General features: G+C 40.6%; 1 protein-coding gene across 2 annotated transcripts in view; it reads left to right on the top strand.

Moving 5' to 3' along the window:
- nrip1b (nuclear receptor interacting protein 1b) overlaps positions 1–22,404 on the top strand; it is a 49,736-nt gene that overhangs the window by 3,098 nt on the left and 24,234 nt on the right. The window contains exon 2 of one of the 2 annotated variants that reach the window (XM_059351691.1): positions 19,730–19,931. The exons of the other annotated variant lie outside the window; for it this stretch is intronic. The gene's annotated coding sequence lies outside the window, so the exon portion shown is untranslated. The remainder of the gene's footprint in view (positions 1–19,729; positions 19,932–22,404) is intronic. 2 annotated transcript variants of the gene reach the window in all.

Raw genomic sequence — 22,404 nt, 5'->3', positions numbered from 1 at the left:
TAGGTCAATCTTTTTCTGAAATAAATATACGTATATGAGAAAAGAATTTCAAACATTACAAAAGAACTAAATATTACAAACTATATCGATATGCGATATGGTCTAGTTCCATATCACATTTAAAAATATATCGATATATATTTTTTAGATCGCCCAGCCCTAATTAGAACAATATTTTGAGGTTGTATGGTTTAGCTGCTTAATAAATTGTTGGATCGACACTTTTGAAAATGAGTAATGTATTCGGATACGTTTTAGTATGGATACTTTTTTGAGTATCGATACTTTTGACAACCCTAATAAAAACACTAAGTAGTAGCTGAATCTCTCAGCTTGTAGTGACTTTCCTTTCCCCTTCTCAGATATATTTTTATTCAGGATGATGCCACAGATAGAGGAGTACCTGCCCAGGCACTTATCTCTACTAACAGCCTCTCTAACTACTACCACTGTGCCAACTCAAACTCCACTGTTTGTAAATCTGCCAGTCAAAATAGCATGTGACATGGGCGAGACAGGCCCGAGCGCGGCGTCCCGCTTTCTGATTGCAGAGATCCTCTGCAAAAAAAACAAACTAATGTGCAATCTAGCAGAACAAGTGTCATGCATTTACTGCAGAGTTTTTGATTTATTATAGACCTGGGAGCTGCCCAGCACTTGTGTTGTTGGCCACCGAACATTGTTCAAGGGCACTTTGACAGTAGATGTTGAGGAATAGAAGCATTTCTCATCTACTTACAGGCCTGCACTTTGTCAGCCCACTGAGGATTCAAACCAGAGACCTTTTGGCCACAAGCTCATTTCTCTAATTGTTTGGGCTCTATAATAGTTGTGTGGAGCATGCATTAAGCCAAATCATTTTACTGTTCTCTTTATAGTCTGTTTATTCAGTAGACACTCTCCGCTAATAACAATACTCAATAGTGCTGTTGTTATTGGGAAGAGATTTACACCGCAACAGTAAATTTCATAGACGGACTAAAACATTTATCTCTAATTGACAAGTAAAAGACACATAACAAGACAAGGCATGGCAGTTTATTTGTATAGAACAAATGCTGGGCCGTAATTCATTATGATAATTTAGTCTTTCAACGGAATCACATAACGAGATATCCATTCTCGTCCATCTTTCCGGGGCCGGGTCGCGGGGGGCGGTAGGATATCGGGATATCGTGATACACAATAACATCGTAGAAACTGAAAGTATGTGTGTGTTAGGGCTGGGAGGCCCAATAATATGACATCATCATAATACTAGTGGTAGTACTGTTAGAATATATATTGCGATATATCATGATTTATTATGTTTTTTTCAGCGAAAACCTTATCAAGACCTATCTAATAATAAGTATTAGTCGGTCTATTCATCTCACTTTTATTGCAGCAAAATGGGATTGCAGAGCAGGAAGAATCAAATACACTGTCAAATACATCAGAAATACGGCGTAAAATGAAAATTTGTATATCACATTATCGTATTAGACACTTTTAATTACCGTAAATCAAAGAATAGCACAAAACTTTTACTTTTTTCTGTCATAAACTGGAAGAAACACACAGTTTTGCTGTCTGCTATCTAATAATATGTATTATTCAGTCTATTCATCTCAGTTTTATCGCAGCAAAATGGGATTGCAGAGCAGGCAGACTGACAAACTGAGTTTTACTCTAGTACCAAAAAGTTTATTTGTATTTGCCAATACATGGCGTCCAAGTATCGATACAATATTGGCTCCCAAAATATCATAAAACTATGCTCTATGCTTGATTTTTCCCCCCTTACCCGTAGCATGTATGTATCTTTATTTTATCTCTATTTCACTTGAAACCATTCTTAATTCATTAAGGAATACTCAGTATGTTTCATAAGTCAAGTATTTATCTCAAACGGGAGCAAAGTATAGAAAATGTATTTATTTATTCAATTAATAAATACCATGTTAGGTTGTGATATAAATCTTTATTAAGATATGAAAGAACTTATATCAGGAGAGGAGATTTTGGGATATAAGAAATGAGATGGAACACTTAAATTAAATACTATAACCTTACAGCCAACTGTATTACACACACACACGCACACACACACACACACGAAATACAGTCTAGACAGACTAGTCGATGTACTTGATCAAAGTGTTTGTAATGATCAGTTTTCAGTGGATGTTAGCACTCTTTAGTGTCTTTACTCTTCTCTGTGCCTCCTCCTCCACACTGCTTATCTTCCTCTGTATTCACACACTTGCACACACACACACACACACACACACACATACAAGTATGTTACGGACTACAGTATCGTAGCTACACGCAAGTCTTGATACCACATCAGGGCCAGATTGCATAATATTGGAATGGAAAGCGTCTTGAAATGGATATGAGTAAGACAAGGCTAAAATGTCAAGGCTGGAGCTGCTAAAGTGTAAAAAAGATTGAATAAAAAATGAATCTATAACACAAACATCATACCTATCTTAATGTTACATAAGTTGAACAGATACATAAAGATGTATTTGGAAAACGGAGTATATTGTGCCACCAGAACAGCCAAAGATAGAGACAGAAAACAAGGCATGAAATTACTGAAGTCAATTTAGCTTTGTGAAATCAGATCAGTGTGTGGGCAGTTTTAGAGTATTCCCACTGTGTGCTGCTTGGAAGACAGGCTTTAGTCAGGCCCCTTTTATAGTTCTAGCTGCACTATCTCATTCAGAGACAATCACTCCGGCTCCTGTTGGTGCTTCTGTCGTGAACAGAAGGCAACCAAAGTCAATGGGACTCATTTTGATGACAAAGCAGGATCTGCTAAATGCGTCTTTACAGCCATCGCTCCTGGAATGACGAAATGCAGGAGAGGGGAAGAAAGATGGACGCTCGCGTTGCAACCCCTGAGAGCTATAGTAGCGCCACTCATCTGTTGAATGACTCTCCTCCTCCTCCTCCTTTTTCTCCTCCTCTCTCTTCTCTCTCTTTTTGCCCTCACCTCCTGCCTTCACCTTGGCCTTGGCGCAATGACAGGCCCCTCAATTATCTCCACCGATTGATCGCTGCTGATTGCAATTGCCGTGAATTATTTAGACTTTGCTGAAATTGCTCGCTAAAAAAGGGGGGAGGGAGGGCCGAAAGAGAGAGGAAGATATCGCGGGGTCAAATAAATTACTCACATGAAGTATCGGCCCCCGTTTTGTAAACAACAGCTGTGAAAGCCTAACTGTGCCGATCAATGGAGCAGAGCAGGGAACCAGCAGCACCCAGCTACCTTGTTCTGTGGTAACAGGAACAATCTCCACCGTCCCTCTCCTCCGATACGTTAAGTAAAGAGTGAGGAGATGGAGCAGTAGACCTCCTGGGTGATGTGAGAGGAGCTGACTCCTCCTGGTCGGGCTGGTGTGGTCACAGCAGAGGAGAGGAGTAGAACTTCTTCATCATATCCAGACTAGAAAACAAGGCAGACCAAAAAAATACACAAGAAGACACAAAATGACTAAAAATAGACACAAAATGACTAAAAAAGACACAAAATGACTAAAAAAGACACAAAATGAACAAAAAAGACACAAAATGAACAAAAAAAGACACAATATGAGAAGACAGAATAACCAAAAAAACCCACAGAAGACACAAAATGAACAAAAAAAGACACAAAATGACAAAAAAAGACACCAAACAACTAAAAAAGACACAACAGACACAAAATGACCAAAAAAGACACAAAAAAGACACAAAATGACCAAAAAAGACACAAGATGACAAAAAAAGACACAACAGACACAAAATGACCAAAAAAGAAACAAAATAGACAAAAAAAGACACAAAATAACTAAAAAAGACACAAGAACAGACACAAAATTACCAAAAAAGACACAAAATGACTAACAAAGACACTAAAAAGACATGAAAAGGATTAAAAAATGGACAAAACAGCCCTATAAGACTCCATATAGTTAAATATTTATAATAAAAAAACAGTTGTGCAAAAAGAAACTGCAACTATGATAACAAGCTTCAGATACTCGATACTTTTGAAAATGAGTATCTTATCCGGATAGTTTTAGTATCGATACGTTTTTGAGTATCGATACTTTTGACAACCCTATTTATCTCAAACAGGAGCAAAGTATAGACAATTTATTTATTCATTCAATTAATAGATAACATGTTAGGTTGTGATATATATCTTTATTCAAGATATAAAAGAACATATATCAGGAGAGAAGATTTTGGGATATGAGAAATGAGATAGAACACTTATATTAAATACTATAACCTTTCAGCCAACTGTATCACACACACACACACACACACACACACGAAGTACAGTCCCCTCTCTGCCTCTCTAGCAGAGCTGCTGCTAGAGCCCGCCGCGGGCTGTAGAGGTGCAGTAGGAAGGTTTCTCTACCATTGTGGTGAGCGTGCTGCCAGGATGCTGCAGTCAGACAGAGGGGAAGGTCTCTGCTCCGCCACAAGCAGGCCAATGTCAAAGGCGTGACAGAGTGTGCTGGCTGCAAAAGGGAGCGAGGACAGACGCTCATAGATAGGAGGAATACCCAGGCTGCCTGTGTGAACATGTGATCGAGGGCGTCTGCCTTGTTTTCCTACTGAGGAATAAGCCCTTTTAGTGCCAACGTAATGATTACATCATGGTGTTAGCTGGAGGCAAAACAAAGGAAATACTGGAGGCTAACATGAGTCACTGCAGAGTAGTAGACGACGTTACTTACAGAAAATCAGTCGTTTTTTAAAGGATATAGGGCTGGGCGATACGGCCAATATCTGGTGATATACACTGTAAAAATGTTTGTGGAAATAACAGTAAAACACTGTCAAATACACCAGAAATAGGGCGTAAAATGAAAATTTGTATATCACCGTAGTAGACAGTTTATTTGTGTAGCACAAATGCTGGGCCGTAATTAATTATGATAACTTGACATTTTATCACATGCTGCCACTGTTAGTCAAGAAAGCCAAAGATAACTGTAGTTTAACATGATAATGATAAAAGGATTGGCCTAAGGCCTTCACCAAGAATGCTTGTTATTAAATAAATGAGGTCAAAAGATTCGAGATGCCCTCTGAATCAGAAATTGTAGATTAGGAAAAATACCAGTTGGTGATTTCTCTTACAAGTTTAGGGCATTATGCTAGCTAACTGTGCTAGCTACTGTAGCATTATTGCCTGAGACAAAACATGCAACACCTTTGTTAAGTAACTCTCCTGGTCCTTGAGATCCAGTGACTGAATTTCTATGATTATGTACAACCAAACTTGCAAGCGAGCCCTTGCTAATATGTTCAGGGAATTATTCTGCCTCCACCTAAGTTCCACCCACATGAAAACATCATGTTTACCACCAGAAAAGGGCTTTTTACAAAGGAGAAAGATGGCAGATGCTTGTCTTTAGCTCTGTTGCAGTTGTTCAGCTTCAGCTGCATGTATGTAATTAAGTCTGTGATAATACAGCCGTTGATCCTAAGGATCATAGCAAACATGGATTCACATGCGCTTGCGTCATGCGTCGATCAAACAAAAGCGCTTGTGACGGCTGTCAGACAAAGCTACCGCACCTTGTGTACTAAATGCTATTTGTGTATTGTTGCATGCCTCCCTGAGATGGTCTAAGAAGCCTAAGGGTTGAAGGCTAGAACAGCGGGTCACCAAGTCCAGAGACTGAGGTCGGCTGTTATTCAACTGTGTCTTATTTTAACCAGGTTATGTGGCAGGAGTGCAGGGAGAAGCTGGGGCTAAGTGAAAATGCCACTCATTCCTGAAGAGTCCCTGGCCTCGTCAAGGTTAGTGGCTTGTCTTTGTAAGTTGAGGGATTGATGCATGAGCCTGTCTGGCGCTGAATTCAAAGTCCAAAGCTGTCACAGGCAGCAGCTCTCTCCCCACTCCCTCCCTCTGCTCTACCCCCCCCTCCCCCTCCCCCTCCCTTCCCCCTCTTTGCAGGCTATCACAGGGCCCCGTCCTTCCCAACTTCTTAGCAGCCTGTCCTTTTGGGAACCTTGAGCAGCCCAGGCAAGGACACAGCGTCTGGTGCAGTAAGCCTGTGCAGAGGGGGAGGCTTTACGTAACGTTCTGCTTTAAACATGGGTGTATGACTTCCCTGACACGGAGCAGTGCGGTGCAGAGCTGCACAGCACATGTCCCCCCCACCCCCCCACCCCCTGGACCTGGAGGGGGCAGAGAGATCCCTGCAACTTAATTATATCTTTCTCTTTTTAAAAGCTTTCGTTTGAAATTAAATTTTCCCAGGCAATTAACTAAAGAGGGAGTTTTCAGAATTTATGAATGAATGATGGATATATTGCACAGGATGACGGCGAGGGGGGGAGGGAGGCAGGGAGGGAGCAGGGATGCATATGCAGTATATGAGGAGAGGTTGTGACTCTGAGATTTATTTCGGGTGAAGTTCGAGGGAAATCATCATTAAACTTTGTACCTGAGAGCTGCTCTTTTATACCACCGGCGCAGCAACGATTCACAGTTCATAGTACACCATTCTGCCGGCTGTATTTGGGTTATTTTCAGTCTGAACACTCACATACTTTGATATTGCTTGGCTTTGCAGGATGGGGTTTCCCCACTTCCTCATTCATTCAGACCCACATCGTATAGAGGTCGGGTAGAACTCGCTGAATGATGTTACATGCTGCACACATCAAATCCTTCTGGCTTGAACTGTAATTGTGTAACTTTTTGGCTTCTAGTGATGAGCTGAATTGTTGCTGGGCAACAAGGGACCTGTGCGGGTGGCCGTGGAGAGTCTGAGCTATGTGAGTTCAGATAGATCTGCAGCACATTATCCAGGTTTCCAACAGAGGAATGTCATTGATTCCCGCTTGAATTGCCTTATTTTGTGCATATCAATCCAAGCGAGAGGATTTGTTGTTCCTCCTGAAAGAGTCTTTCTTGCAACGTGCATAAAGACGAACCCTGTAATGGCTCTGACATTACCGCTAACCTTCAGTCCATTTTAAATTTACCAGTGAGGACGGTGCACTTCCAATAAACATCTTTTAACCGAACATGGTTAAATAAGTGGCACATCTTTTAAATTAAAAAATGAACGTACTCCCACACCACAAAGCAAGGAGCGAGGACATTTGGCATCACCCCAGTCCTCCTCTTTTATGAAAGTAGTCTCTTGAATTTCTGAAACATGCTGTCCTTTTGTGAACCTCCAGCCCACTTGTAAATCCATTAGTGAGGTGGCGTTATTCAGCACGTCCTCTCACTAGAGCCGGGTAAACAGACCAGAAAGACTCTGGTTCAGGAGAGCATCTTTCTCATAACTGTGTTAGAAGGCGCCCGGTAGTAAGAGAGGCCATTTGAGAGGAGATGGAGAGCACCGGGGCTGATGACTCCAGGCAGCCATATGACCTATTACTTTGGGAAAATGGACTGGTGACCAGAAGATTGCTGGCTCATACTCTGCTCACCCTCTGCCCTTGAGCAAAGGCAATTAACCTGGATTCCTCCAGTAAATACCCAGCTGTAGAAATGGAAAGAGATGTGCAAGAGTGATAATCGTGTAAGTGACTTTGAATAAAAGTGTCCACTAAGCAGGAAGATTAATACAGCTAATAGAATCATAGCTTGTGTTTTCAAGTTATCAAGGACCCAGGACTGCTGAACATGTAGAGGAGTACGTAGCCACCCCTCCCTTGGCTCATCTTTCTTTGTGCACACACACACACACTCACAGACTTCTCTCTTTTCCTGTGGCATTAAGACTAGAGCCTGACCTTGACCTGATTGCTGAGGAGGCTTTTTAAGTAACTCTCCAGAAGGAGATCCAATCATGTGACACCCTTCACCCAGGCTCACCCTATCATCTCTCCTGACCTTGTATGTCTATGAGGATGTGGGGGTGGAGACAGCCACCGCCGGCGTGCATGCATGCATGCAGCTGCAGGGGCTGTCATGCAATTGGGTAATCGCTGCCAGGTCAACCGGGGTCAAGGTTGTGTCAGGGTTAGGGTTGTCAGAAGTATCGATACTAGTATCGAAAAAGTATAGATACTAAAACGTTGTATCCGGATACAATACTCATTTTCAAAAGTATCGAGTATCTGAAGCTTGTTATCATAGTTGCAGTTTCTTTTTGCACAACTGTTTTTTATTGTAAATATTTAACTCTATGGAGTCTTACAGGGCTGTTTTGGCCATTTTTGAATCCTTTTCATGTCTTTTCGTGTCTTTGTAAGTCATTTTGTGTCTTTTCTGTGTCTTTTTTGGTAATTTTGTGTCTGTTGTTGTGTCTTTTTTAGTTATTTTGTGTCTTTTTTTGTCTTTTTTGTTTCTTTTTGTGTCTTTTTTAGTTGTTTGGTGTCTTTTTTTGTCATTTTGTGTCTTTTTTTGTAATTTTGTGTCTTCTGTGGGGTTTTTTGGTTATTCTGTCCTCTCATTTTGTGTCTTTTTTTGGTCATTTTGTGTCTTTTTTTTTTTGTCATTTTGTGTCTTCTTGTGTATGTTTTTTGGTCTGCTTTGTTTTCTAGTCTGGATGTGATGAAGAAGTCATGCTTTGGCGCCTTTGGAGACTCCAGAGGTGTAACCTGTGGTTCTTTACATGTTGCATTTTTCTTGTTGTTAAAAATATTTCTGTTAAATTTTGGGGTCTTTGTTTTTATCCTTGTAGTATCGAAAATGGTATCGAATATTTTCCTGAGTATCGGTATCGAGTTGAAAATCTTAGTATTTGTGACAACCCTAGTCAGGATGGGCTCCAGAGATCCCTCGCTGCCCCGTCTGACTTTTGGAATAGCCGGCCACAAGTTTTCCAACCGGTTTGACTGTGCTGACGAACAGAGCAGGTTTAGTCATCCTCTCAATTCTCAATCACTGATACCAGCATATGTCAGGGAAAGGTCGTTTCATGTCCAGAGTGATTCATGTCCAGAGTGAGCTGGCTCCCAGGATTTGTGTTATTGCAGTTGCCTTCACTCACTCCCTACAGCTGCCCCGCTGTTTAAACCACACTGGCTCACTGTCTCGCTTTAGAGCACGCTACTGTCTCTGCTTCGGAGTATTTTTATGCCAGTACGTTAACATTTCTGCCCCCTGGATATGTTTACCATATGGCTGGGGTAAATCAGGATCCCGGCCCACTTTGTTATCACATGCTATGATACAACCAGGCCAAATGCCTTGTCTTTATACATAGGAGCACAGCTTTTTGAGTTACACCACAGTGTATGGCAAGAATCATAATCACAGTTATTTTGTTCAATAGTGAGATCACAATTTTATAAAATAACTTTAATCGACTTTTAAGACATTATGCATTTGTTGAACTTTTTTTTAAAACTTGTCTTGGATTTTCAGTGGATTTTCTTGAATTTATCAGTTAATATTGTTTTACTACTTCTCCTGCTTTTCCTACTGCTGAACTACAAAATAAATTTAATAAATGAATAATAATAATAATAATAATAATAATAATAATAATAATAAAATCAAACATTACATCACTAAATAAAAATATATACTATAGAATCATAATAAATTAAAATAAATCATGCCAAAATAAATTCAGTCTATTTTAACGGAAAACAATACAACAATATTTAAAATAATAATAATAATGCATTAAAATAAATTAGGTCAAATGTGCACCACCTCATAATACTGCTCTACTATAATTAAACTATAAGCTGAAAATTGTAAATTATATGGAATGGAGCATCATAATCATTATATTTCATATTATCTTATCTTATTGTTTCTTGTTTCCTTGCTGGTTGCTGCTTATTATGATGCCATGTCTCCATATAGTTTGTGTTGTAACACAAAATGTTTAATATTCCTCAAACTCCAGAAAGTTTTTCATCTGTTATGTGGCCTTTTGCAACTTTGTTTTACTTTTAATTGTATTTCTGATGACAGAGTATGGCGGAAAATTAATAATATACTCAGTGAACTTGAATCCTGTTTAATAACATTATTTTTCGTAGTGGCATCCTGAACCTCACACTCACCCTCTTGGACATAAAAAATTGGAAAAAGCAGATTATCAATGTACAATTAAGTGAATCTTAACATTTTAACCCACTTCTGAAATGTCATATCAAAGTAGCTGTGCAATGTAGCATGAAAACAGAATTTAATAGAATCCAGCAAAATAAAAGGTCATATTGTCAAGTGTGGAAAAACGGCTCAATGTCATCAGTGCAACTACTGTAAATTCTAAGCTTGAGAACTCAATGTGAGGATTTCTGAAGCTGCCCTTGATATGAATGTATTACTGCGTTTGACATGAAAGGCTCAGGGTCTCGGGCAGCTATATGAAGAAGCAAAGACTAATTTCCAGTTTTGTTTTCACAGAAATGAACTCTTCCTTTCCTCTGTGGAGCCAAATGTCAGTACTTCTCAAATGCTGTGCTTCTCATCTCATTGTAGCGTTATTAGAAAACAGGCTGAGATGTACCACAGTCTGCAGCTTTAATAAAGCCAACGATCATGTGCTTGAAGGGGTAAAGCATTATATAAGACCGTTGCCATTAGATGCTAAAGGCCACAGTTTGTGGGGAGGGTGCAGAGGCTTCAGTAAGGGAGATAAGTGTTTCAGAGCATTCAGACCCCTTCACTGTATTCACTCTTTGTCATGTTGTGACCTTCTGCTAAAACCGCTTAAATTAATTTTTCGTCTACACTCAATACCCCATAATGGCAAAGTAAGAGATGATTAGAAATGTTTGCAAATTTATTAAAAGGAGAATACTGAAATACCACATTGGCATAAATTAGAATTCAGACCCTCGACTCAATACATGGTTGAAGCATCTTCTTATGTGTGTGGTGACAAGCGTTGCACATCTGGATTTTACTCTGTCAAGTTGGATGGAGACCATTTGTGGACGGCTTTTTCTAGGTCTCTCTGGTGTTGGATAGGTGGATAGTTCTTAGATTACCCTTTTTGAGGGACTTTTTTTAGCTTCCAATGGGCAGTTCCCCAAAATAGTTTGGACTAAAACCATTTGTTGTCTTCTTTAAAGATTAACCTTAGGCCCAGAATGAGGTCCTGAGCACTCTGGACCAGGTTTACATACGTGTATTTGTCGCATTTCCGCTCAACCCTGACCAATCCCCATTGTCATGTTCACACTTCTGAGGTTGAGTGCCTTTATTTTTTTTAGTTGACAATCAAGTTTTGAGACCCTTGACTCAGTACATGGTTAAAGCAGCTCTGGCATCTTCTTAGGTGTGTCGCAACAAGTGTTGCACATCTGGATTTTGCTCTGTCAAGTTGAATGGAGACCATTGGTTGACGGCTTTTTCTAGGTCTCTCCAGAGATTGGGATCAAATCTGGAATATAGTTAGATAGTTGTTAGAACAGCTTTTTTAGGGAGGTTTTTAGCCTCTAATTGGCAGTTCCCCAAAACAGTTTGGACCAAAAATGTCTGTTGTCTTCTTTAAAGATGAACCTTGGGCCCAGAATGAGGTCCTGAACACTCTGGACCAGGTTTACATACATGTATTTGTTGCTTTTCCCCTCAACCCCAACCCCATTGTCATTTTCACACTTTTAAGTGTTCAGACCCTCGACTCAGTACATGGTTGAAGCACCTTTGGCCTCTTCTTAGGTGTGTCGCAACAAGTGTTGCACATCTGTCATGTTGGATGGAGACCATTGGTGGACGGCCTTTTCTAGGTCTCTCCAGAGATGTTTGCTTGGGCTCAAATCTGGAATATAGTTGGATAGTTCCTGGAACATCCTTCTGAGGGCCTTTTTTAGGCAGTTCCTTGAAACAGTTTAGACCAAAAACATCTGTTGTCTTGTTTAAAGATGAACCTTGGGCCCAGAATGAGGTTCTGAACACTCTGGACCAGGTGTACATTTGTGTATTTGTCGCATTTCCCCTCAACCCCAACCCCATTGTCATTTTCACACTTTTAAGGTTGAGAGTCTTTACTTTTTTTGTTTTCTTTGACAAATATTGACATTTTCATCATTGATAGGTCCCAGTGGGAATCAAACTCCAAACCCTGGCATCGTTAGTGCAGAGCTCTCCCCCGTGGTCCCAACACTGTCTTGATTATGTGCAGAGAGTCGTCTTGTTAGACACAACTAAAATAAAGGTGATCGCCTGCTAGGCTTTGACATTTAAAATCAGACATCATTTGCTGCCCGCCTGGGTAAACCTTTAGCTCTCACACGCACACAGAGGAGTCCTGGAGGAACCTGTAGCTCTGGATGTTGATTTCAGCCTCAGCTCATCAGAGGTTGCTCCTCTTGCTCGACTGTTATGTCCAAAGAAAGCAGCAGCGCATTGCAAGTGTCGCTAACTCGTACGTCATTTTAAGTTGAAGCTTGTTTGGGATATAAAAGGTTATGGAAGCTACAGTAAGGCTCGTGTTATGTGTGAGAGACACACACACACACACAACCAACCACACACACACACACACACACACACCTAGGGCGAGCACAGAGGAGCTGTGTGCTTGTGTAACTGTGTTTACACGTCTGGGGCTGGTGCTGGCACAAGAGCCAGACGAATGTGGTTTATCCAGGGCCTCTTTCTCTCTAAGCCACCTTCCCTTCCATTCAGCGTTGACCTTGGTGCTTATGAGGAGGCAGGGCTTGACCTACATCCACCCCCTTAACTGGAGCTGGAACCTCCACCAGCCCCCGCTGAATAAAGAGTCCTGACACCCTCGTTCTCCGCCGCCCATTTTCTCTCTTGCTCCCAGGTCATATTTACGGCACTTTGCACATAAAAGTAAGATCCAGCACGGCTCCGGCGTTTTTGCAGCGTGTCTGGCAGCGGAGGAAAGTGGAGCAGCGGGCTTCATGACTCGTCTCTGAGGCACCAACATGTCTGTGTGCACTAGGTCACCATTAGCACGCAGAGGCTTAGCACTGTGCTGGTGAGAGTTTAGCGGCAGGTCAACCCTCCTCTGGTTTTTAAAGTGGAGTGTCAAACTGTGGCTGATGCAAATGAGTACACACGCAAACACATGTAGTGGCTAGCATCTGGTGGGACTAATGTTCTCGTACAGGCAAACTGTGTGACACGAGGGTGCTAACATAAGGCACGCTAATGCTCACAGAGCTGCCTCACAGGCTATTTGTAGGTTTGTGGAACCAAATTTTTAAAATGTGGTTTCAGAAGATGTGATGCGAGTAGATAACTAATAACTGCTGCTAATAAAAGAGCTAACACACTAGCAGAGCTGCTAACATTCATTGATTAGTTGTCAATTATTTCATTGATCACCATTTTTTTTGATAATCCATTCATTGCTTTTATAAGAGTTAATATTCTCTGATTCCAACCTCCTAAATATGAATATTTTTTGCTTCCTCTGTTACATTAAACTGAGTGTCTTTGAGTTGTGGACAAAAAAATACATTTAAGGGCTTTTAGAAACAGCATTTTTCACCATTTTCTGACATTTAAGAGACCAAACAACTGATTGATTAATTAAGAAAAAAAAGACAGATTAATTGACAGTGAACCCGACCAATTCATTATTGGTTGCCTGATATTATCGGCTGATATTGGCCAATAATATCAGTTATGTCATAAACATATTGGTATCTACCTGTGTCAGCATATCTGTTGTCCAAAAACTTTTTTTTACAGAACATATAATGCAGAAATCGATTTTTGGGGGCGATTTAGAAATAGCTATTTTTTTAAATGTATTATTTATTTAAAAGGTCAGAAATGTACTCATACTGAACATACAGTGCAGATTTTTATTTGGTTATTTATTTTATTTTTATTCTGTCTTTGTTTAAATGATGAGCTACTAGATACTGGTGCTTCTTTAGTTAGTTATTTTATTTATTCTTTATTTTATCAGTTCGTTTTTAGAATTGGTTGACAATGTAATACAGTGTCTGTATAATGTATAATAATGTTATTTGTTGAATAAAGCAGCCTTCTGAGTAATATTCTTGGTCACGATCCACTTAGAAAAGATCTATTTTTATTCCAGCTCAAAGACTCCCTATATCAGCCACTATATTGTTAATCATGATTTTCTTTTCTCGAAAATTGGTGTCAGTATTGTTCTCACATTGGTCGTGCTCTACAATAAAAATAATGGTTAGTTGCAGCCCTACACTAAAAGTAACATTCTCCAGTTCAGGAAGTCTCTTTAAAGGTAAAAGGTTTTTAAAAGGTGATAATTAAATGTCACTCTCACTCCTACAAATATAGCTCTTGAACAAAAGCCAAACAATGGTTGCTAGGCGACGCCGAGGCACTGGTGAGTGATGAGTGATGGTTTTCGGCTGGCGCATTAATATTTAAATTAGCAGTCAAAGGTGTGCGTTGATTAGGTTTCTCAACAATGGCTTCAAACAGTGATACAAAGGGCGTTGCGGTGCAAACTATCTGTTTTTCTAAATGAATGGAACTCTCAGCTGTTGTCAGAGCGACGTGACTGTGGAGGAGCGCCATGCTTAATGTATGGAGGGATTACAAAAGCAATGCATGAGTGAGCGTGGCTTAATGAGGAAAGGGTTTGCATGAGAGCACCGTGCGTGATCCCAGATATATCATGAGCTGTCCCAACACACACGCAGGCATTCGAGGGGACCAGTGTCGTGCTACCAGGCATTAGGGCAGCTCGCCCCTTAATATCTCCACCCGCCAAGGAGGGCTCATCATTTTTCTGGCCGGATGACATGACATACCTTCATGGGTGTTAAATGACTGCAAAACGCAGTGTGTACGTACGTCTGTGTTTAAATAAGGCAGGGGATCCCATTTAGCATTCTGAGTAAGACATGAGATAATGGCCACCTAGAAGAGGAGATGCAGAAATTAGGAGGTGGGGTGGGCTGATGAGGCCTGGAGATGGTGTTTAACCTCGGAGCAGTTCTTGTTGTTGTTGTTGTTGTTGGTTAAAGGCATGGCGGCATGAGCAACTGATAAGATTTGCCCTCTGTTCTCAGGCTGGGCCGATTTATCTAATTTTTTTTTTTTTAATATGATTTTATAAGTCAAGTCAAGTCAAAGTTTATTTATAGAGCACATTTAAAAACAACCTCAGTTGACCAAAGTGCTGTACAGATATTAAAATAGAATAAAGTCATACACAAAAAGGTATAAATAAAAACAATGAAAACAATAAAATACTAAAAACAGTAAAACAATAAAATAGTAATAAAAAAGGAGAATAAATAGGTTTTTAATAATGTTTTAAATTAAAAAATATAATATAATATAATATTTTTATATATTATAATATAATATAATATAATAGAAGTGCACTTGTTTATTTATTTTATTTATTTAAAAGTATATATAAACACCGAAACGCACGTATAATAAAACATTTTGTCAATAATTTTTTTACATTTATTTTTTTTACTTATTTTTTTTATTCGTATACATTAAATATTTATGTTTAGTATTTTTCAGTAGGTTGTGGAAGTGCGGCAACAACAGTACAACATAATTTTTCTTATTCATTCTGATCTGATTTATTAATTATTTTAAATTTCAGGTAAATACATAGAAAATGACACATATAAAAATAAAAAAAATCCAGTTAGAAAGGCATATTTTTTTTTTTAAGTTCAATAAATGCACGATGCTTCCACAGTAAATGAGCACTCATGCTGAATAATCTTGATCTCAATATTGAGTTAAATTATGATGATTAAGATTTTTGCCATAACTGAGCAGTCCACAGGAACAAATCCCCTAAACACTAGGACTCGTCCGTCTTTTTTTAACTTATTTTCCTTCTTTGTTTCCCTCTCTCTCTCTCTCTCTCTCTCTCTTTATCTCTCTCCCTCTCTCTCTCTTTCTCACCCCCTCTCTCTCCCTTTTACTGTCTCCCTCGATCATGCTCTGCACAACTCCTTGCACGATGTTAGGGAGGAGAGAGAAAGAAAAAAAAAAAGAAGAAGAAAAGTGGGTCAGGGCGACCTATTTTTTTTCCCACAGTTCACGGAGGCAGAGGGTGGCGGTGTTATCGTCAGTTAGACGAGGAGCAGGGCCTGATGGGGAGGCAGGGCCTTGTCGCGAGACGCAGCCACTCAGAACTGGGTCAGCAGCAGAGGCTACGTCTTGTAAACGGCTTGTCATACTGGGGAGAAAAGCTGCAAATGAACCATAGATTATACGCCCCAAGCTGAGCACCGAGGTCTCTCCTCACTCCCCAGACCCACACTTCAAAAAAAAAACACACGCACATAAAAGCCTTACAGTAGCGCAGGAGTCTCTGAAGCACTGCCACCTCCTATAAGTTCCTCTCTTCCCCCTCTCAGTCTCCAGTAATAGCGTTTGATTACTGCAGTCAGACTTGACAAGCTCAAAGCCGGAGCCACACGCGCTTATAAGCAAAGGATCTATTCACATTTTCTCTTTCTCTGACACACGGGTTGCTGTTTTCTAAATATAGGCCGCTTTCTCCCAGATTTGCTCTACTTTATTCAGGTCAGGTTATTTACTGTACCAAGTTCAACTGTGGTTTAGAAATGAGCAATACAGATGCTTATTCAGCTGCAATGACCTCTTTGCATATCCTCTGTGCCCATGCCAGACATGTGAATAGATAATTTGCCTACATGAGCCCTCGAGAGACGTTTCATTTTTTCGGCCTAAAAAAATCTGAAGCTTTTATTTAACTGTGTCTGGTGAATTTTTTTCAAAGGGATCCAAGTGTCTCTGCAGCGCTGGCTAAACCAGACTGATTATTGATCTTATGTTAGAACAAGACTTAGTGGTGGGTAAATTTTGCCCGTGTTGATTTTTTGGCAAATTGCCCTCAAGCCGCAGGGAAGACATTATCCACAGTCACCATATATTTTTGATATTGATTTTAAATCGGGCTTGTGCTAGGGGCCTGCTGATTTGTGATTTTTGAGACTGATATAGATTTTTGGAGGGGAAAAATTCTGTGATTACTGACATGGCAGCTGATGTAATACTGATGAAAGTAGACCTTTTCTACCTGGATCGTGAACGGCACAATTGCACAATTTTGCACCGCTATGACGATGCAATGGTACTCAGAAGGCCGCTTTTTCTTAAACTACTTTCCTAAAGAATGTTTTACATTATTGCATACTGTACATACAGTGTATTATTGTCAACTGCATCACTATCTTTGGAGAAAATCTGTTTGTTGTAACTACGTGATGATGATGACACCATTTCTAAATAACCCCAAGCATCCTTTTTCTGCATTATATGTTCTGCAAAAAAAAGGTAGATACCAATATGTTTATGATATAACTGATATTACTGGCCAATATGAGCCGATAATATTGGACAACCAATAATTTGGCCGGGTTTACTGTCAATTAATCTGTCATTATTTTCTTAATTGATCAATCAGTTCAATTATTTCACCATTTTCTGACATTTTAGAGACCAAACAGTCTCTAAAATGTCAGAAAATGGTGAAAAATGCTGCGGTCAGTGTTTCTAAAACCCCAAGATGATGCCCTTTTTTTACATAGTGTATATTATTTTACAGTGTATTTTTGTCAACTGCATCACTATCTATGGAGAAAATGTGTTGGTTGTAACTACGTGATGATGACATCATTTCTAAATCAGCCCCAGGCATTGTTTTCTGCATTATATGTTCTGTAATAAAAAAGTTTTTGAAATCCATAACAACATTAACGCCGATACCGATAGATGCCTAGAGAAACCAGTACGGGTGGGCAATATTGCCAGAAATCTTTTATCACAATATATATATAGAGAAATATATAGAAATACAGAAACTTTATTATGTTATTTTTTTTAATGACTGAAATATATTTCTTAGGGACATATGTCTGATGTCAAAATCATGTCAGAGAAGAGATGAGAAGTTTTGTTTTGAAACAAAATTTTGAACTGAGCCATGTTGGTTTTGAAAAAGCTGACTCTTCAGAATGAAACAGATCATTTTTCAGTTGCATATCTATATTAAGCCTATCTCTAAGAGTCAGATTTTCCTTTATTGTCATTGCACAGAGTAACAAGTACTAGTACAACGAAATTAGCCATCAACCCGTCCAAAATGTATACTTAAACACACATACAATATAACAGAGATGGAAGAAAATAAATACAGCACAACGTGAAGAGAGGAAAGGAGGAAAAAACAATGAAAAACAACTCAGCAACATAAGCACATACACAATACACTCTCAAACTCTCTAACTGTATATAGCACAATACAGTTATTGTTCTGTAAATTCAAATAGAAAGTGGTTTAAAACAATATTCCGGACATTTGATTTGTTTTTATTTATTTATTTTGAACCTCCAAACACGCAAAAAAAACTGCCTCACATGAGTCAACTCAAAAGACTCTACAGAACTACAAATCCTTCAAAATGGAAGCTTTACAGTTCCTTAAACAATCATTTCAAATGATCCTATGACCACGCTGGGGTAGCTACGGTGGTGGAAACGTGGTGTATTACCAGTGTCTAGCCTTATAACGCCCAACTCTAGACATATCTATGATATCATCAGATTGATATATGGCTCTAGTCTGTGTCATGGCTCGTTTTATATCCTCTGTGTCTTCCTCAGACAGACAAAGCAGGATAAACACGGTTCTGATCTTCCTCGCAAATAATTGCTGTGGCTGTTGTATTTAGCTAAAAAAAAAAAACCTGAGAATCGGGGCTTATTCTTGCGTTGGGGTCTGCTTATGGAGCAATGCAATTTTCAGGCAGTAGAGCTCACTCATATTTCACTATGTGGAACAAATCTGCCTGTAATGAATCTCCCAGGACGCTGTGGTGCCTCCACAACCCAGTCTGCTTTTTGGCTCCTCTGCAGGGGGGATCTATAGTGGGCCTTTTTAATATTTCAACACATCTCCCTGATATGAAAACTAGATTTTTGTTTTTTGACGGGAGGTTTTTCACAGCAGAACAATACAAGGTTCATTAGAGTTTGTCTTTTTTTTCCTCCCTATATCATTCCCGACTAATGTTAATCGTGTTGGTTTTGCTCCATGTAAAAACAGCCTTATTAGCCAAGGTGTCACACTAACAAACATAACATAATATCCCGAGGTGGGGCTAAACATGGCGGGGGATCGGATTAGCAGCGAGACTCCGGTTAGTACACACACCCGGCTCTCCTCCTCGGTGCCACAGCTCCCGCGCCCCGCCACAGCCGAGCAGCAGACCTGTCTAATGTTATTCTTAGCCGCAGAACTTCATGTCTCTGCGCAAAAGCCCCTTAACGCTAATTGAGGAGACTGCTCATGGCTCATGTCGCTCAACAACCGCCTCTGAGGGGGTGTATGCCGTCTGTCTTCCTACGTGTGTGTGTGTGTGTGTGTACGTGTGAAGGTGAGACATGCTGAGTAGTAAACCAGTCCGAACCAGTACTCGGCCACTCCAGCCAGGGTTGTTGTTGTTGTTTTTTTTTAGTGATAGGGAGCCACCACAGTGCCTTTAGCAGATGGTTTCCAGCAGGCCTGCGTATGACATGTGATAACATTACAGTTCTGAAAGGTCAGGCATGAAGGGAACCAGTAGGAGGGCTAGGCTAGTCTCACAGTGTCCCAGCCTCCAATACAGCCCTCTGCACACACTGTACACACTGTGTTATGTTCTAAAGAAAAGGCCTTTCATGAATTTTCAAACACCCAGTATCGAACACATTGCTCCTAACACGGCAATGCAAATATTTACTGTATTACTTGAACCTTGGTGGCCCGCCGAGTCGCAGTCGCAAGGAGGGTGCCGCAATATTTGCATGCTGATAAAACCCTTCTTTGTGCTTTTACAGTAGACTACACTCATGCAAGCAGAGCAGAGCAGAGTTTGACAGTGCAGAGGCAGACTTTGGACTATGGACCACGGTGTTTACTTTGGAAAAATCAGAGGTCTTCATTCGGGACCCAGCGGGTCACCATCAACCTGTCAAAACACTGGCTGCTCCGACTGGAGGCCCCGCCCCCTTCTCTGAGTCGGAGAACCTTGATTGGCCGGTAAGCCGACGCTCATCCTTGGAACAGAGGCTGGGATGTTTGTTTTGAAGCTACAGGTCACAGTGTGCCAATGGCTTAGAGCAGAGCCGGGAGGAAAAACAGTCTGGAATTTCCTCGTACGTAAACAACACCTCAGGAGTGGATGGCCATCTCATCACACAGGTGTATTCTATAAAGCAACCCCTCCACCCCCCCGATCCCCCTTCCCTGAAATGGCACAGGGCTCGTGCATGAAGGAGGAGGAGGAGGAGGAGGTGGTGGTTTAAAAATAAATCTGTGCAGGCCGGTCAGACATTTTGAAATTCTGTTTCTATCTCAGTCTGACAGAGAGGTTAAAGATACAGCATTCTGATAAATCTCTTCCCACCAGGGGGAACAGATAAGGAGTGGCGTAGATTGAATAAAAGAGCCGAGGAGAAAGGGGGAGGATAGGTGGGGGGGTGTAGGAGGAGGGCTGAGATGTCTATCAGGGCCGCGTGAAGGTTTTTTTTTTTTTTTCTTTTTTTTTTTTTTGTCTTGCAGATCCAGTTCAAGGGCGCCCGCAGGCGAGGCAGCTCTCGCTCTTGCCGTGCCAACGCTGCTGCTCAAGGTCATATGAGCCAGCCCTGTGACATTAAAGAGGAACAGGAAAGGGGAACGTGGAGAGGAGGGGGGGGGGGCATCAACCACAGACATGCACGCACGCACACACACTCACAGAATTGAGTTGTCGGGGGGGGAAAGTAGCATTAAACTCCTTGAATCTTCCCTGTGACTTTCTGCACCAGCGTCTGGGTCTACAGTGGATTTTGTGAGGGCAAGAGCTTTTTAAGGGCAGTAATGAGAGTGTCTTATTCTCTCCACACAGAGCCAAGAGATGCTTGGCTAACTGCTTTGTAGTTGCCAGCCACACATACAGGCAGCATTTGTGTGAGTGTGTGAAAGAGAGAGAGAGAAAGAGAGAGCGAGAGGGGGAAAGATGGAAGAGAGAAGAGTCACAGTGATAAACCTCAGGGGAGGGAGGTAGAGAAGAGAAAAAAAGGTCTTAAAGTTATTTAAAGGGACAGCGAACCAATGGCAGACACTTACAAATGTTCTTCAGTTGAGGGCTGAGACTAAAGTGTGTTTTTAGCCGAAGTGAATCGAAACTTTTTGGACCAATCAGCCTCGACTCCAAAGAGCACAAGAGTCACTGTGCTGTGCTCTGCAGGCTACGCTGCACCGGCAGGTGGTTTTGAAATGGAAAGTGGTCTTGTGGTCACGTTATGTTTATAACTGTTGTCACAATGATTAGCAGCGGCAGCAATGTGAATACAAACATTGTGCTACTATTACTCATCATTTTAAATAAGGCAAGCCTGCAAAACTATGTTATCCTGCACAGCCAGGGGGTTCCTGAAGCACTCATTTGAGAATCGGTGTTTCCCATGAGTCAGAAATATACTTTGGGTTGAAGGCGGGGGGGGGGGGGGGGGGGGGGGGGGAGGGGGGTTGCAGATTAGCAACAATATGCCTTTTAAACAGAGGATAAATGAATGATGGCTGAATTCCATTTAGCTGTTTCAGGGTCCTGGTTCTGTTCATGCTGCCTCACTGTTCCACTGACATGGCTTTCTGGGGCACTTGAATAGAACAGAGTATGTGTCAATGATATTAGTAAACCCTGTGCTCCTCCCACTATGATGAGTCAAAATCTCTAAGGGGACTTTTATTATAGATATAAATTATTAGACTATGATGTTGTCTCTTTATGGCTCCACTCCTCACAGCTGTGGCATTATGTTTTGGGGTTGTCCGTCCCATTCTTGTAAATGCAAGATCTCAAGAATGCCAGAAGTGAAATTCTTCAAATTTGGCATAAACGCCCACTTTGACTCAAGGATGAATTGGTTTAGAGATTGGTGGTCATAGGTCAATTTGAACTCATGTCTGTCCCATTCTCTTGAATACAATAACTTAAAAATACCCCGAGGGGGGTTTTATTACATAAGGCCCAAATGTCACCTTGGACTCAAGGATGAACTGGTTTGATTTTAGTGGTCAGATATCAAGGTTACTTTGAGCTCATGTCCATCTCATCCTCATGAACACAACATCTCAGGAAGGCCTTGAAGAAGACTTTATTCTATCTGGCACAAACGTCCATGTGGACTCAAGGATGAACTGTTTAGGGGTTGGTGATCAGAGGTCAATTTGAACTCATGTCCTTCCCATTCACTTGAGTACAATACCTCAAAAAAATTGTTATTACATCAGGCACAAATGTCAACATGGACTCGAGGATGAACTAATAAGAATTTGTTGGTCAAATGCCACTGTGACCTCACAAAACACATTTTGATGATAAATACATGATAGATAAAGCTAAAAATAAATCTTAATTAAAATGTTTATTATGTTGGTAATATAACGTTATGTATGGGAAGCACTGAATATCATAAAACAAGACTTACAATATTGAAAAAAGTCAAAATATCTGTTGAATGTGAAATTT

Source organism: Centropristis striata, chromosome 15, assembly GCF_030273125.1.
Source record: "Centropristis striata isolate RG_2023a ecotype Rhode Island chromosome 15, C.striata_1.0, whole genome shotgun sequence".
NCBI lineage: Eukaryota > Metazoa > Chordata > Actinopteri > Perciformes > Serranidae > Centropristis > Centropristis striata.
This window is presented reverse-complemented; position numbering and strand designations above follow the sequence as displayed.